This window comes from Marmota flaviventris, chromosome 17, assembly GCF_047511675.1.
Source record: "Marmota flaviventris isolate mMarFla1 chromosome 17, mMarFla1.hap1, whole genome shotgun sequence".
Classification (NCBI taxonomy): domain Eukaryota; kingdom Metazoa; phylum Chordata; class Mammalia; order Rodentia; family Sciuridae; genus Marmota; species Marmota flaviventris.
In genome coordinates, this window is record NC_092514.1 from 45813907 (window position 1) to 45828655 (window position 14749).

Below are 14749 nucleotides of genomic sequence, written 5' to 3' on the forward strand. Positions count from 1 at the left end.
GAGGGGCCTGCCCTAAAGGGACCAACTCAGTGGCTGAGAAAGGACTAGATTTTAAGTCTCCATCACTATAGTGAATTTTTTTTTTTTTTTTTTTTTTTTTGGTACCAGGAATTACACCCAAGGGCATTTAACCAGTGAGCCACATCCCCAGCCCCTTTTTGTATTTTATTAGGGGCAGTATCTCACTGAGTTGCTTAGGGCCTCACTAAGTTGCTGAGACTGGCTGTGAACTCCTGATTCTCCTGCCGCTGCAGTACATTGTGGCTACCTCTTCTTGCTTTGTAATTCTCAGTCTTGACAAATGCACAGAATCCTGTAACCAATGCCAGAATCAAGATGTGGAAGAGTTTCATTGTCCCAAGGAACACCTTCTTGCTGTGCCTTTGCACTACATTATTTATGATTATTATGTATTTCTTCTCCAGCTCACTCAAGGTAGCCCCTGCATCAGGAAAATTCCACTAGTGAAATGTTAGATCTCACCCCTCTTAAAAGTCTTAACACTGTTGGGTAGCCCTGCTTGAGACTCCATCTTTGCTAGCTCTCCTAATACCCACTTTCTTCTGCTTTCCCTCATCGCTTACCAGCCCTTCTCCAACTCTGTTCAGACTCTCCCCTCTCTGCCTTTCCTTTATATTTGCGGGTTCATTCTAGTCTCACCTCTAGTTACACACCCTCCCTGGATGACTTCTCAGTGGGATGGGTTTAAATGTCACCTACATGCTGATGTCACTCAAAATCTCCAGCCATGACCTTCCCAAAGATTTCCAGGTTCTGGTCAATTTCTTATTCAACATTCCCACTGAACGTGTCAAAAACCACTTGCATGCTCTTTTCCCCTACCTCTGACCCTCTTTTAGGGTTCCCTAAAACAGATCCCAGCCATTTGAAAACAACACCCCTTCCTCATGCAACCTATCAAGAGGGTCCGGGGTTTCACCTCCTAAATATCTCTCAAATCTGTTTTTCTCACTACTTCATCCTCGATCCCCACCACCACCCAAGGCCCTGCAACAGCTTTCAAAAGAGTTGTCTGGGGCTGGGATTGTGGCTCAGCGGTAGAGCGCTCCCCTCGCATGGGCGGGCCCCGGGTTGGATCATCAACACTACATAAAAAATAATGATAATAATAAATAAATAAATAAAGGCATTGTGTTGTGTCCATCACATCTAAAAAAATAAATATTTACAAAAAAAAAAAAAAAAACAGTTGTCTCACAACCACTCTTAGTGCACTTATGTATCTGAAAGCTTTCCCAGACCTCTTTGACCAGTCATGCCCTTAGAGGTACACTGTTAACCTGCCAGAACGTCCTCTGTGTACCTGTGTGATCATTTGCTTTATTGCCCATCTCCTCCACCAAGCCACAAGCTCCCATCCCATTTTTACTCTCCTTGTACCAGAACAGTGCCTACTGGTACATGGCTGACAATAAATCATTATTAAGTGAGTAAATGAGTGAAGGGATGAAAGAATGAATGAAAGTCAACATCTAATTTGTATCCATGTTCAGAAGTCAAATTGGCTGCAATTTCCCCCTTTTCATAGTCCCTTTCTCTAGTTATACTGGCCTCCTAAAAGGAACTGGTTAATGTTCCTTCTTTTTCCATTTTCTGGAACAGTGTGTTTAAGATTGGAATTATGTGTTCCTTGAATGTTTCCTAAACTTGCCAGTAAAAATGGGTCCGGGAGAGCCATTTCCTAGGTTGATTTTTAACTACTGATTTCATTTCCTTAATGGTTATAGATCTGTTGAAGTTTTCTGTTTTCTTTTTGAATCCATTTTTGCACACTATGTTTTTCAAGGAAATTATCCATACCATCTAGGTTTTCAAATGTACCTGACAAAATGCAATACATAGTTTTCACTTAGTATCTTTTGACCTGCTGTATCTATCCATAATATCCATTTTTTTCATTCCAGATATTATATGTATCTTCCCTTATCTGGATTAATTTTTCCAGGGACCTACTTCTTTAGTAGTGTTTTCTTTCCACTTTTCTACTAGTGTTTTTGAAGAATCAGATTTTAGTTTTGCTAACACTCTTTTTCTGGTTCATTAATTTTTTTTCTTTTTCTTTTCTTTTTTTTTAAATTTTGGTTTTTTGGCCATACTGGGAATTGAACCCAGGGCTTCACGCATGCAAGACAAGTGCTCAACCACTGAGCCACGTTCCTAGTCCCTAGTTTATTAATTTTTTTTTTAGAGAGAGAGAGAGAGAGAGAGAGGATTTTTTAATATTTATTTTTTAGTTTTCGGCGGACACAACATCTTTATTTGTATGTGGTGCTGAGGATCGAACCCAGGCCGCACGCATGCCAGGCGAGTGCGCTACTGCTTGAGCCACATCCCCAGCCCTAGTTTATTAATTTTGGTTCTTATATTATTATATGTTACATATCTTAAATTTTTACTACATGAAAATAAGTGTATATCATATAATATTCATATATACCATATCATATATATGGTATTAGTCCTTTCATTCTATTCTTCTCAAGTTTTTTCTGTTGGTTTTGTTGTTGTGGTTGTTTGAGTTTTGGGGGTTTTGTTTGTTTGTTTGTTTGGTACTGAGAATTGAACCCAAGGTTATTCTACCACTGAGCTATATCCCCAGCCCTTTTATTTTTTATTTCAAGATAGAGCCTCACTAAGTTCCTGAGCCTGGCCTTGAACTTGCAATCCTCTTGCCTCAGCCTTCTGAGTAGCTGGGATTACAGGTGTGCACCTCTGCAATTGACCTGTTGCTCTTTTTAAAAATTTTGACTTAGTGGCATAGGCAATTAGTTTTGATTTTCTCTTTTCTAATCTTAACATTTAAAGTCTACAGATTTCACTCTGGGTACCACTCAAACTACATTTCACAAAATATATAGACTTTTCATTAAATCTAGTTTTTAAAAAGGTTTAGATTTTCAGTATGATTTTTTCTTTGACCCATGGCTTAGTACAGGTGTATATCAGAATTTCTAAACGCGAAAGGTACTTGAAGTTTTTTTGCTATTAACTGTTTCTAATTTAACTGAATCAGGGTCAGAGAACATAGTCTATATGAAGCAGATACTTGTGATGTATTTAAACTTGCTATGGTACATGTTCAATTTTATAAATAATTTCCTGTGATCTTGAAAAGTATATATATATATATATGACTTAATTTTTAAGTGTGACATTCTATATGGATCTAAATAAATCAAGCTTATTAATTATGTTATCTTGAATTCCTATGTCCTTATCAATATTTCCGATCTGTAACTTTTTATATATATACATTAAAATTTTTATATGACTAGACTTGTCAGTTTCTCTTAAAAATTTCTCAGTTTTACTGTCTTTATTTTTAAAGTATGTTATCAGGTGCATCAAAAAGAACTGTTAAAATCTTCCAATATAACTGCATTTTTCAACTTATTTTTTCCTCTTTTTGCTTTCTATATTTTGAGACAATATTATTGGGTGCATATACATTTCGGTTTACTATTTTCCTTGTGAATTATTCCTTTAATATTGACATAGTTGATCTTCATCTTTGCTTTTTTTTTATTCCCTTCAGTACTGGGGATTGATCCAGAGGCACTTAACCACTGAGCCACATCCCCAGCTCCTTTTAGTTTTTATTTTGAGACAGAGTCTCACTAAATCGCTGAGGCTTGCTTTGAACTCAAGATCCTCTTGCTTCAGCCTCCTAAGCCGAAGTTACTTAGTGAGGCCCTAAGTAACTGGGATTACAGGAGTGCTCCACCATGCCCAGCAACCCCAATACATTTTATTTTTTATTTTGAGACAGAGTGTCAGTAAGTTGCCAAGGCTGGCCTTGAATGATTCTCCTGCTTCAGCCTCCACTGTAGCTGAGATTATAGGTGTGCACTTCCATGTCTGGCTATCCTTCCTTTCTGCTTTACAGTCTAATTTATGGTAAATATAATTACTCTGTTAGTTAGCCTTGCCTGGTATACATTTTTCCATCCTTTTACTTTCTGCCTTTCAATGCCCTTATGTTTTAGTTAAACTTCTTGTAAACAACATATAGCTGGTTTTTATGCATTTATTTGTTTTCTTAACTGGTATGTTCATTTATATTTATTGTGGTTATTAATATTTTTAAATAGATCTCAAGAGCACAAAAATATATTAGTCACAGTCTCTTTTATAACAAACTTTTATCATTGAGTATGCTTGTGGCTCCTTTTTTTTATATGTTGGTATTATGAATACCTGTAAACCTACTATTCAAACAGAGAACTAAAAAAGAAACAGTGACTGTATCTACCTATGTGTTCCTCCCTACCCCATTTCTCCAAGTACCCACCAAACCCGAATCTTACATTTATCTATCTATCTATCTATCTATGTATTTATTTATTGCTTTTTCCAAAAAGTTTTATCAGCTGAGCACAGTGCAACATACCTGTAATCCCAGCAACTTGGAAGGCCAAGGCAGAAGGGTCACAAACAAGTTCAAGACCAGTCTGGGCAACTTAGTGAGACCCTGTCTCAAAATAAAAAATAAAAAGGGCTCAGGAAGTAACTCAGTGGTAAAGCACTCCTGGGTTTTATCCCCAGTAATGGAAATAAAAAAAAATCACACATCATCAATGACTGAGTTGTATAATATTTTAGTTTTCCTAACTTTATGAAAATATTCTGAGGCTGATTGTTTTACTTGCTTTGGAATTTTTAATAATCATCTAGATTGCTGCATCAGGTTGTAGTTCAATGAATGTTTCTTATAGTTGTATGATATTGCATTATGGGATGGTGCCACAGTTTTGTTTTGTCCATTCTTCTGTGAGTAGCTCTTTGTGTTCTTTCCATTGTTTTGCTCTATAGATATTATTGTGATGAGCATTTTCACCTTGCAGTATATATGGGTCAGAATTGCTCTTTGGAGTGATTGCTGGGTGACAGGTATGTCAACGTAACACCTTTACCAAGTAATGCGAAGCTATTTTCCAAAATGATATTCCAAAACATACTTCTACTAACAATCTGTGAGAGAGCTGTCAATCCACTGATTTCTGTCATTCTGAAATTTACATCTTGATTCTTGTTTGGCATCTTTTAATTACTTTTCTTTTTCTAAACTTTCTTTTGCCATCTTTCTATGCTTCTCTTGAAATGATCACGAATTCTTTGTTTCCCTTTTCTCTTTTAACTAATCTAGAAGTTGTAAATTCTATTTCTACTCTTTCAGTGATGACGATTTTTAACACATGAGTGATCAAAAGTAAATCAAATTTCCTACAATAATCTAACAACAAATCAACTTCAATTACAAACTTCTCACTTTACATACTATTTTTGCTTGTTATTTTATTTTGTTAATTAATTAGTTGATTAATTAATTCTTTGCTGCAGATTGAACCCAGAGCCTGGAACATGTTAAGCAAGTGCTCTACCACCGAGCTGTGTCCCCAGCCCATTGTTGTTATATTAGATCCTCTTGGTTTATATGTCCCTAGTTTTAATCCCTACAGTAATTTTATGTACCATCAATTCATTGTTTAGATTTATCCATGTTTACCTGGGCACAATGGTGCATGCCTGTAATCCCAGAGATGGGAGGCTGAAGCCAGAAGATCACATGTTTAAGGCCAGCCTTAGAAACTTAGTGAGGCCCTAAGTAACTTAGTGAGACCCTGTCTCAAAATAAAAAGGGCTGGAGATATAGCTCAGTGGTAAAACATCCCTGGGTTCAATCCCTGGTACCAATAAAATAAAATAAAAAGATTTATTCATATTTACCAACTTGTTCACCTTTTCTTCTAACATCTTCTTTCTAGGTACCAGCTCTTTTAAAAAACCCGAAACATACCCTTTAGTAGTTCTTTCCAGAAAGTTATGTAAGTGATATGCTCTTTACATTAATATAAAAATGTCATATTTCACTGTCATTCTTGAATGATGATTTCTTTAAGGCAGTATTCCAGATTGACAGTTGCTTAACTTCAGCATTTTTTTTTTCTTTTTTTTAGTATACTTTACACGTCTTATGTTTCTATCTACTGTTGAGACAGTTGCTATCAGTCTGTCAATCCTTTGTAGGTAATCTGCCTTTTCTCACTGGTTTTAATTTTTTTCCTCCTTGTCTTTGGTTTGCTCCATTTTTTACTATGCTCTGTTCAAGTCTGAACTTGTTTTTATTGACCTTGTCCATGACTCATTGTACATCCCCACTCTTGGGATTCATGCTTTCCATCAGGTCTGGAAAATGTTCCGCCATTATGTGAATGAAGTGTCTTCTTCTCTCCTGTCCTGGTATTTGATGTTCCATGCATCTTCTCTTTCTATATAGCAAACTCCAGTCACTTAGACTTTCCTTTGCTTTGTATCTCTGTGGGGCTTCCTGGGCAGTTTCTTCAAATCCATTCACAGTTCTTTCTTGCGTTGTATCTAATCACACTATATTTAACTTATCATTGAATGTTTTCTTTCAATGACTGCGTGTGTCATTGCTAGAAATTTTATTTCAAATCTACCCTTTAAAATAGCATTCGGTTATTTTTCTCCTGGTTTCAAATATTCCCTTATGTCTTTAATAATTTTAAAACTTATTTTATAGTCTGTCTGGTAGTTCTGTTATCTGAGGCCCTTGGGACTCTTGTATCTGTTGCACCTTGCTTGTAGAAGATCATATCTGTGTATATTGCGGAGCTTGGCTTTGGCTCTGTACTTTTTTTTTTATTAATTCTAGACTTTCAGATTCCTAGACCTTACAGGTATTATAAATTCCAACCCCACACTCACATCTGGAGCTGAGTGGAAGTTCCAAATTCCCAGAGAAGCCTTTTTCTCCCACCCTCAACTCACGCTAAGACAGGCACATTTTCTTATCTTCCTATGCCATGGAGAGATGCATTTTTTAGTGAATTTTTTTCTCTGATAATTCAGCCTTTTGAGGGTGCTAGCTTTATTGGGGGTTCTCAGTTCTATCTCCTCAGTCTCCTTCCTGTTTGGATCCTTAGCTCTCAGGCACCTGAGCCCAGCAAACCTGCCCCAGAACAACCCCTCTCCCCTCAGCTCACCTGTACACCATGTGTCATCTCCCCCTTCCTCATGACCCTAGAGGGAGCCTTTCCTACTGTCCCATGAGTTCACTTCAATGAATATTTATTGCATTATTTTTTTTGAGAGAGAGAGAGAGAATGAGAATTTTTTAATATTTATTTTTTAGTTTTCGGTGGACACAACATCTTTATTTTATTTTTATGTGGTGCTGAGGATCAAACCCAGCACCCCGCGCATGCCAGGTGAGTGCCTGCGGATTGAGCCACATCCCCAGCCCCTATTTATTGCATTTTGACAAGTATTCATAGGAGGACTTTCCAGTTATTTAGTCTACCATATTGCCAAAAAGGAAACTCATTTCCATTTAATTTTTAAAAATATTTTTATTAGTTGTTGATGGACGTTTTATTTATTTATTTACAAGCAGTGCTGAGAATTAAACCCAATGCCTCACACACCTGCTAGGCAAGCACTTTACCACTGAGCCACAACCCCAACCCTGCATTTAATTTTTTTTAATTCCATTTCAAAATTTTAATGACTTTCATTATAACTGTACCTTCCGCCCCCCCTTAAATTACTATGTCTAAATTTTGGCTTTTCTTTGGAATTATCCCCTCCTGGGTGAATTAGCATTGCTGTGGTCCTAAATGAGGCAAACACAAGTCAATTTGGCTGCACAATTTAATACAATTAATTTATTACAGTACTGGGGATTGAACCCAGGGGTGCTCAACCACTAAGCTACATCCCCAGTCCTTTTTATTGTTTATTTTGAGATAGGCCAAGCTGGCCTCAAACTTGTAATCCTTCTGCTTCCGCCTCCCAAGTTGCTTGGATTACAGATGTGCACCACCAAATATGGCCTGGGTGTCCCTTATAATCACCTGGGGAAATTTTTAAAAATACTAATGCTTGGTTCCACCCCTTAAATTCTGCCCTGGGGAACAGCCTGGACAGAGGGCTTTTTAAAAACTCCGCAAATAATTCAATGTACAACCCAGGTTGGACACGATTAGTTTTAAACACTGATGAAAACAGCAAAACAATAACAACACCTGGGCTCCAGAATGTCTGAAGTATTTTGTTGGGATGTGTGTTGCGGGGGGGGGGGGGGGGGGGGTGTTCCTGGCATCACATTTTTTTAAAGTTTCCTGTTGTGAAGAGTCAAGGTGAAGAGTCAATGATGTATGAAGTCACTCATGCTTGGGGAGAAGAGTAAAAATAATTCAGAACTGGAAGCAAAAGAATCGAGTCCAGTGGTTTCTACTGTCTGCAAAACAGTCCACCAGCACCTGGAGCGCTTTTTAATGACACGGATTCCTGGAGATTGTGATCTTATAGATTTAATGCAGGGCTGGAAAGTCTTCAATTCCTCCAGCAAACTGTGAAGGCCACCAAATTTGGAAACCCTTCAGCTAACCCACCTTGTTTTACAAAGGAGGAAACCATATCTGATTGAATGCATTTTTCTCAGGATCCTGGAGCTGATTAAGAAGAGAGTTGAGGGCTGGGTAAGTAGCTCCCGTGATAGAGCACCTGCCTAGCATGCACAAGGCCCTGGGTTCCATGCAGCACTGAAAAAAAAAAAAGAAAAAAGAAAAGAAAGAAAGGAAAAAAGAAAGTTAACTCCTATCTTCCACTCACTGTTCTTTTCATCCATTTCCAAACAGAAGATCTTTGCTGCTGTTTTGAAAAGACATTGGACAGTTTAAAGACAGTTTAAACACTGCGTTTGTGTGCACTGATTTCAGGAATGGGAAGTTTTCTGTTTGACTTTGTGTGTGGACAGCAGAGCAGAGGAGATATGAAAAAAAAAGTCTGTTACATTCCATGTGGGTCTGACTGGCTCAATGACCTTGAGCAGGTAAGCTACTATCAGTGTCAACTGCCCCATCTGTAAGAGAGGATCATAAAACATGTCCACAAATTCTTTAATTCTCTAAGAGATGAAGATCTCTTTCTCCTTGAGTGTTGGCTATACTTAGAAACCAGCTTCTAATGAGCAGGATGTGGAGGAGGTGATGGTGGGTGGGTTCTGAGGCTGGGTCACAAGATACAAGGTGGCTTCCTCTTTGCTTTCTCTCTTGAATCACTTGATCTGAGAGAAGCCAGCTGCCATGTCAGGATGAGGCTCAAGCAGCCCTACAGAGAGGCCCACCTGGGGAATAATTGAGGTTTCCTGTCAACAACTCAAACTGCCTTTCGGGAATTGCAAGTTAGACAAGACACTTTACAAGTGGCTCTGCTGGCCCTGATTCAGGCTTCAGATGATTGCTACTCTTGCCATTGTCTTTTGTTGTTGTTGTTGTTGTTGGGTGCTGGAATTGAACCCGAGTCTCATGCACATGTTCTACCACTAAGGTACATTCCCAGTCCCCCATCAATGTCTTGACTATAACTTCATGACAGGCCTTGAACCAGAACCTCCCTGCTAAACCATTTCTGATTCCTGATTCTCAGATATGAGAAAATATGTACTTGTCTGAAATGACTAATTTTGGGGTTAATTTGTTACACAGCCCAAGTAACTCATACACAGATCTTTTAAATGCACTGGGATTCATATGCTAACATTTGTAGAACAGTTTAGTTAACTCGGACTAAATGAACTGCATATTCGATATAGAGTAGCGATCGTGTATTATTAATGTTACCAGATTGCAACACATTTCATGTTCAATTAGCTGAAATGCTCTTTCTGGAGCATGGCTTCGCTCATCTTCTTATCCCCACTGCATACTTAGAAAAGGTCACTGTCAAGATATAAAAGTATATATATGATTTAAATGTCTTGACTCAGTTACTAACAACCATGAGCGTGTTTTCAAATTGGAAAAGCAAGATTAATTTCAACTTGCTCTTTTTCACACAATGCTCTTTGTTTACTTTTCGGTATTGCATTTCACTGCCACGCCGGGCGCCTCTCTTATTAAAGAGTCTGTTCATTTATCCCTTGCCCCGTAGTCTCACAAGCCTTACTTTTAAAAATGGACACGCCAGACTCTGCACCAGAAAAGCAAGCCATATTTTTACTAGAAAATATTTAGCAAGATGAGTTTTTATTCATGAAAATTTCACCAAGTATAAATTCCACGTCAAAAAGTAATGGGCCCTTTGTATTTCCTTTAAATAAATAAATAGCTTCTTTCCTCAAGAATTATGACTTCTGAGCATGCTCTTAAATTCAGGGCTGGTTTGTTTTCTTCGAAGAAATAGAAAATAAGCGTGTGCGTAGAGATCCTAAGTGGGTCCTGCCTCTGGTTTGGTATAATATGGAGAGTCAAGATGCTATCTTTCTAATAAAGTAATAACTGGAGGTATAAAATACCCGGAAAATCTAAAAAAAAGTGAAAGGTGGGAGGCCGAGGGAAAGTGAAACTATATTTTTCAAATGCCCTTGACTGATCTAACATATAAATATCTTCAGGAATCATGTATTTTCTCCAAACACTGTTTGATGTTTTGAGGGACACAAAGGTCTATTTTGTTGATATAATAGAGAAGTTGTTTCATATTTATTTCTTTTTCCAAATCGGGGAGGAAAATGCAAAATTTTCCCTAATGGAGGGGGAAAACAAACCTAAAATGTGTTTAACCAACATTTTTCTTTTTTTCCCCTTTCCAGTTTCCCATTGGGCATGGCTAGGAATCTAAAGAGCTTTCCTCCCCTTCATCCCCCTCGGCCTTCCTCCTTCCTTATAAACTCCAAATCATCCTGCCCAACCTAGGCGCATGCATGCGGCTGAGTAGGGAAGTGGGGGTGGGGGTGGAGGTTGCAAATGAATATTGCTGTGAATGACGGACCACAGCAGAGGACCCACAGCAGAGATGCAATGAGGGTACAGATCAGAAAGCTCTCACCTTTAGGAGCTGCAAAAGGTGGGCTGGGAGTTGAGGCTGGCTCTAGCCCCTCCAAGGGGCGGCTTCCTGGGGGAACCTGCCCTGCCCATCCGGTGAGCCCCCTCCCCATGTCTCTCAAGGTATCTGTGCTGGTGTGGTAGGTGCAAAGACTAGCCTCAGGAATTAAACAGGAAGTTGCCTTTCTCATTAAAATATCCCAGGGCTGCTCTCCCAGGTCCCTTTAAAGCGGTTTAACTGCTGTTTGCCATTCTGTCATTGTTATCCTGATATAGGGAGGTAAGTATTTTATTAAACATCCTCACTGCCCGGCAGTTAGGGAGCCCTTTGCCGCCTGGACCTGGCTGTGGCCCAGCACTACCCGGGAGTGTGCAAGAACGGTGGGCTGCCCTGACAGAGTAATGGCACTAGACCCACCATTCTGTCCAGTTCTCTCCACCTGGAAACTATTTTCTCGGTGGCCTCTCAGGTTTGATCTTCTATTTCTTCTTTTTTTTTAATCAGTCACCAACTTCGTCTTGATGAAAGGTGCCGGGCCCTCAGAAGAAAATAGCTGTGCCTTTTAACTCCAGCTGGAAACGGTTGACACGGTGCCACCGTCACCTTCCCTTACGCCTCTGTACCAGCCTTGGAACTTACCCCGACTCCTCTGAGACCTACCTTGCCAAATAGAAATCTAAATATCACAGCTGGAAATACCTAGGGCCTCCACACTCGGGGCCCTTCACACTCTCTACACATTATGCCCATGACCTTCCAACATCCCTATAGTCATTTTCACACACACACGCCGCCCCTCAGACTCAGAGCCCCCATCCCCTTATGGATCTGCCCACAACTAGTTCACAGACCCACAAATGACATGTTCTTTGGGGCCAACATTGGGCCTGCTTTTACAAAATTGTTTGATTCTTACCATTTACAAAGTTGAGGCGGCCAAAGTAGCATTAAGTCCATGGTTATCGGGTCAACCCATCATATACTTGGGTCTTCAGGAGGCCAACCCCACAAGATCTGTTTTTGACCAAATTTTGACCAAATCCCACTTTGGAGGATCGTGGGTATGAGCGCCCTCGTCTGGTGAGCAGAGGAAACGCCTTCTAGCATTTGCGTTCCCTCTAAAGGCAGAGCAGAGAAGCAGGGTCTAGCTTCACAGCCTCCAATTCCAGAGTTCAGGGCCCTGCTACCAAATTCTGAGAGCACAGGCTCAGATATGGAGAGGTTTCCTGGAGTTGAGGCTAAGACCCACCACAATAGCCCACGCCGCATTTTCTGCAGTTACTCATCAGCTAATTCCAAGAGGCTGAAAAAAACTTGGGGAAGGAAGGAGAGGCAGAAAGCGCTGTGCTCTCTGAAGAAGGAATTCAAATGGGTCGGAATCCGATCTATTTAGCCAAGTCTGGTATTGACACACACAGAGGGACAGAGCCGGGGAAAGTGAAGGAAAAAGGAACGCTAGATGTAAGGACGACAAAGGATAGACTCCAGCACAAATTGCTGAGCAAGACGTTCATGCTAAAAATAATACTGCTTGGAGAGGGCATTAGAAAGAGAAGGGTGGCCATGTCCACAGGTAGGGGGGAACAAGGGGCTCTGTGTAGCAACACCCGGAATGAGAACAAGATAAAGGCAGCACTATCATCTGGGGGTGGGGGTGGGGTTGAGGTTAGGAATGAGCACGAAAATAATTTAAAATGAAACAAAATTAATTTCATCATCATCTTCTCACTTCTGTGGATGTGTTGGTGCTCCCCGGGCCCCCTCCACAGTGACTGGCCATGCCTCTGGGTTCTGAACAGGCGCCCCAGATCCCAGCACCCACTCAGCAAATGCCACATGAGGAAGGAGGGTAAGACCTGGTTTTACATCTGGTAGTGTGGGGCCCAGAAAATCATGAGCATTCAAAGAAATCAATTGCCCTCGTGTCTGATGGGGAGGCCTGGCCTGAGAGAAGGCGCTCATGAGGAAGACCCAGGGGAGGGGGAAGCTGATCACCAGCCTGATGTGAACCTAGAGTGAGAGGAGGCTGTTGAGAACCCTAATGCAATCTTAGGCTCTATTAATAGCACAGCAGAGTGTGGAAGGAGGGAAGCAATAATCCCAGTGCGAGCCAGAGGGTCAGGCCACATGCAGTTTTATGCTCAGTCCTGCGGGCTATATTTTAAGAAAGACACTGGCAAATTCAAGCCTGTTTGGACGAGCATGAAAAGGATTGGACGTGGGTATTTAGACAGCATCGCGATGAGCTTTACAATCCTTTTTACAATTGGCAATATCGAAATGATTATTGCAGTAAAGCCACGGACTCTCAGGAGCCAGCACCAGGAATCCTGTTTCAGTGTTTACTTAACCTCCTTGAGCTTTGGGGTCCCCTCTCCATAGAAAGGGGATAAGACCCTACCTAGCCTGCTTCCAAGCAACGTTTGAAGGGTAGTCTGCTCAGTTGGGCCAGTGTGTACTGAGCATCTGTGGAGGTCCCAGCTGTGTGCCAGGCCAAAGGGACACAAAGAGGAACACAGCATGTGTGTCTTTGAAGAGCCAGAAGTTTAGTAGGACAGACAGGCCCATAAGCAGGTACTTTGCATACAATGTGACAGATGATGATAGATACATGCATTGCTTTGAAATGAGAGGCAGTTAATTTCTTATAAGGAAAGAGTGACAGGAGAGAAAAACTGAGTTCCCTGTGGACATTGTACTACCAAGTGCAGAGAGAAAAGAAATCATCAGAGATCAGGGAAGAGAGGCTGTGAGCAAGAGAAGGGTAGAGCCAGGAAAGCTCAGGGCCACCAAAGACAATCAAAGGGTCTAGATAGGGTCAGATGCCATCAAGAAGTCAAGGAGGAGGAAGGAGGAGGTTAGAATATCTCTAGATTGTGGATGTGGAGATTAGGAATCCATCCTTAGTGATCAAGAAATATCTCTCAGGAAAATGATGAAGTCAGAGGTGGCCTTCGTTTAGGAAGTTGGTAGAAGGATGCATTTATTGGGCACCCACTGCATACTTCGCATGTTGTCACACGTTACAGAAATTCAAAAAGCAAAGGATTTTGTTGAAGCCCGTCTCAATCCTGGTGGTGACTTATGGTAACCCTCTATGTTCACTAAGGAATAGTGGAAGACAGACGCAGCTGAGGGAGGCAGACAGAATGGTGGCTTCAATGGCCAGTTGGGCTGACCTACGATGATGTTCCTTATGGTCACATTCGAGGGCCAGAAGAAAACAAAAACAAAAAAACGTGTTTGTGCACTCCACATACAGCGAGCCTCATCCTCTTCTCCCCGTTTCCCTCGATTCTTGGGTGGGTTCCTTTCTGAGAAGTGTTTCCGAGCACGATTCCTGTCTTAATACCACCTCTCGCGTTTGCTCCCATTTTGTTATTTACCGGTGAAATTAATATTACTCTTCACCCTGCTCACATTCCGGATCCAAGGCGCGTTTTTTTCATCAGTGGGTTTGTGTTTGGTTGATTAGTTATTCATGTATAATGTAAGAGGACAAGAGCTGTAATACAGAGAAATGATTGTGGCGAAGGCAGGCATACAAGCTCTGGGGTGGCTCCTTTTTTTCTTCTTTTCCTGTGTGTCGGCGGGTGGGAGGCAGGTTAGTGGAGGCATTTGGAATACTTGCAGATGATTGAAACTCTCCCCTCACTGAGCTGGTAGCTGACGCAAAATGGGGGATTCAAACAGCGGCTGTGGATGGCGGCCCCTCCCCTGGCTCCTAGACCTGAGTCTCTGCAGCACCTGAGTTTCCCCGACTACGTCAGGTCCAACGCATCTTTTAGACATTGGTTTCTTTCACGGGTTGAATTTTCACAAAGAGGGGTTGACCCTCTAGACTAGCTCTTCTTCCCATTTGCCTTCTCAGCTTCTG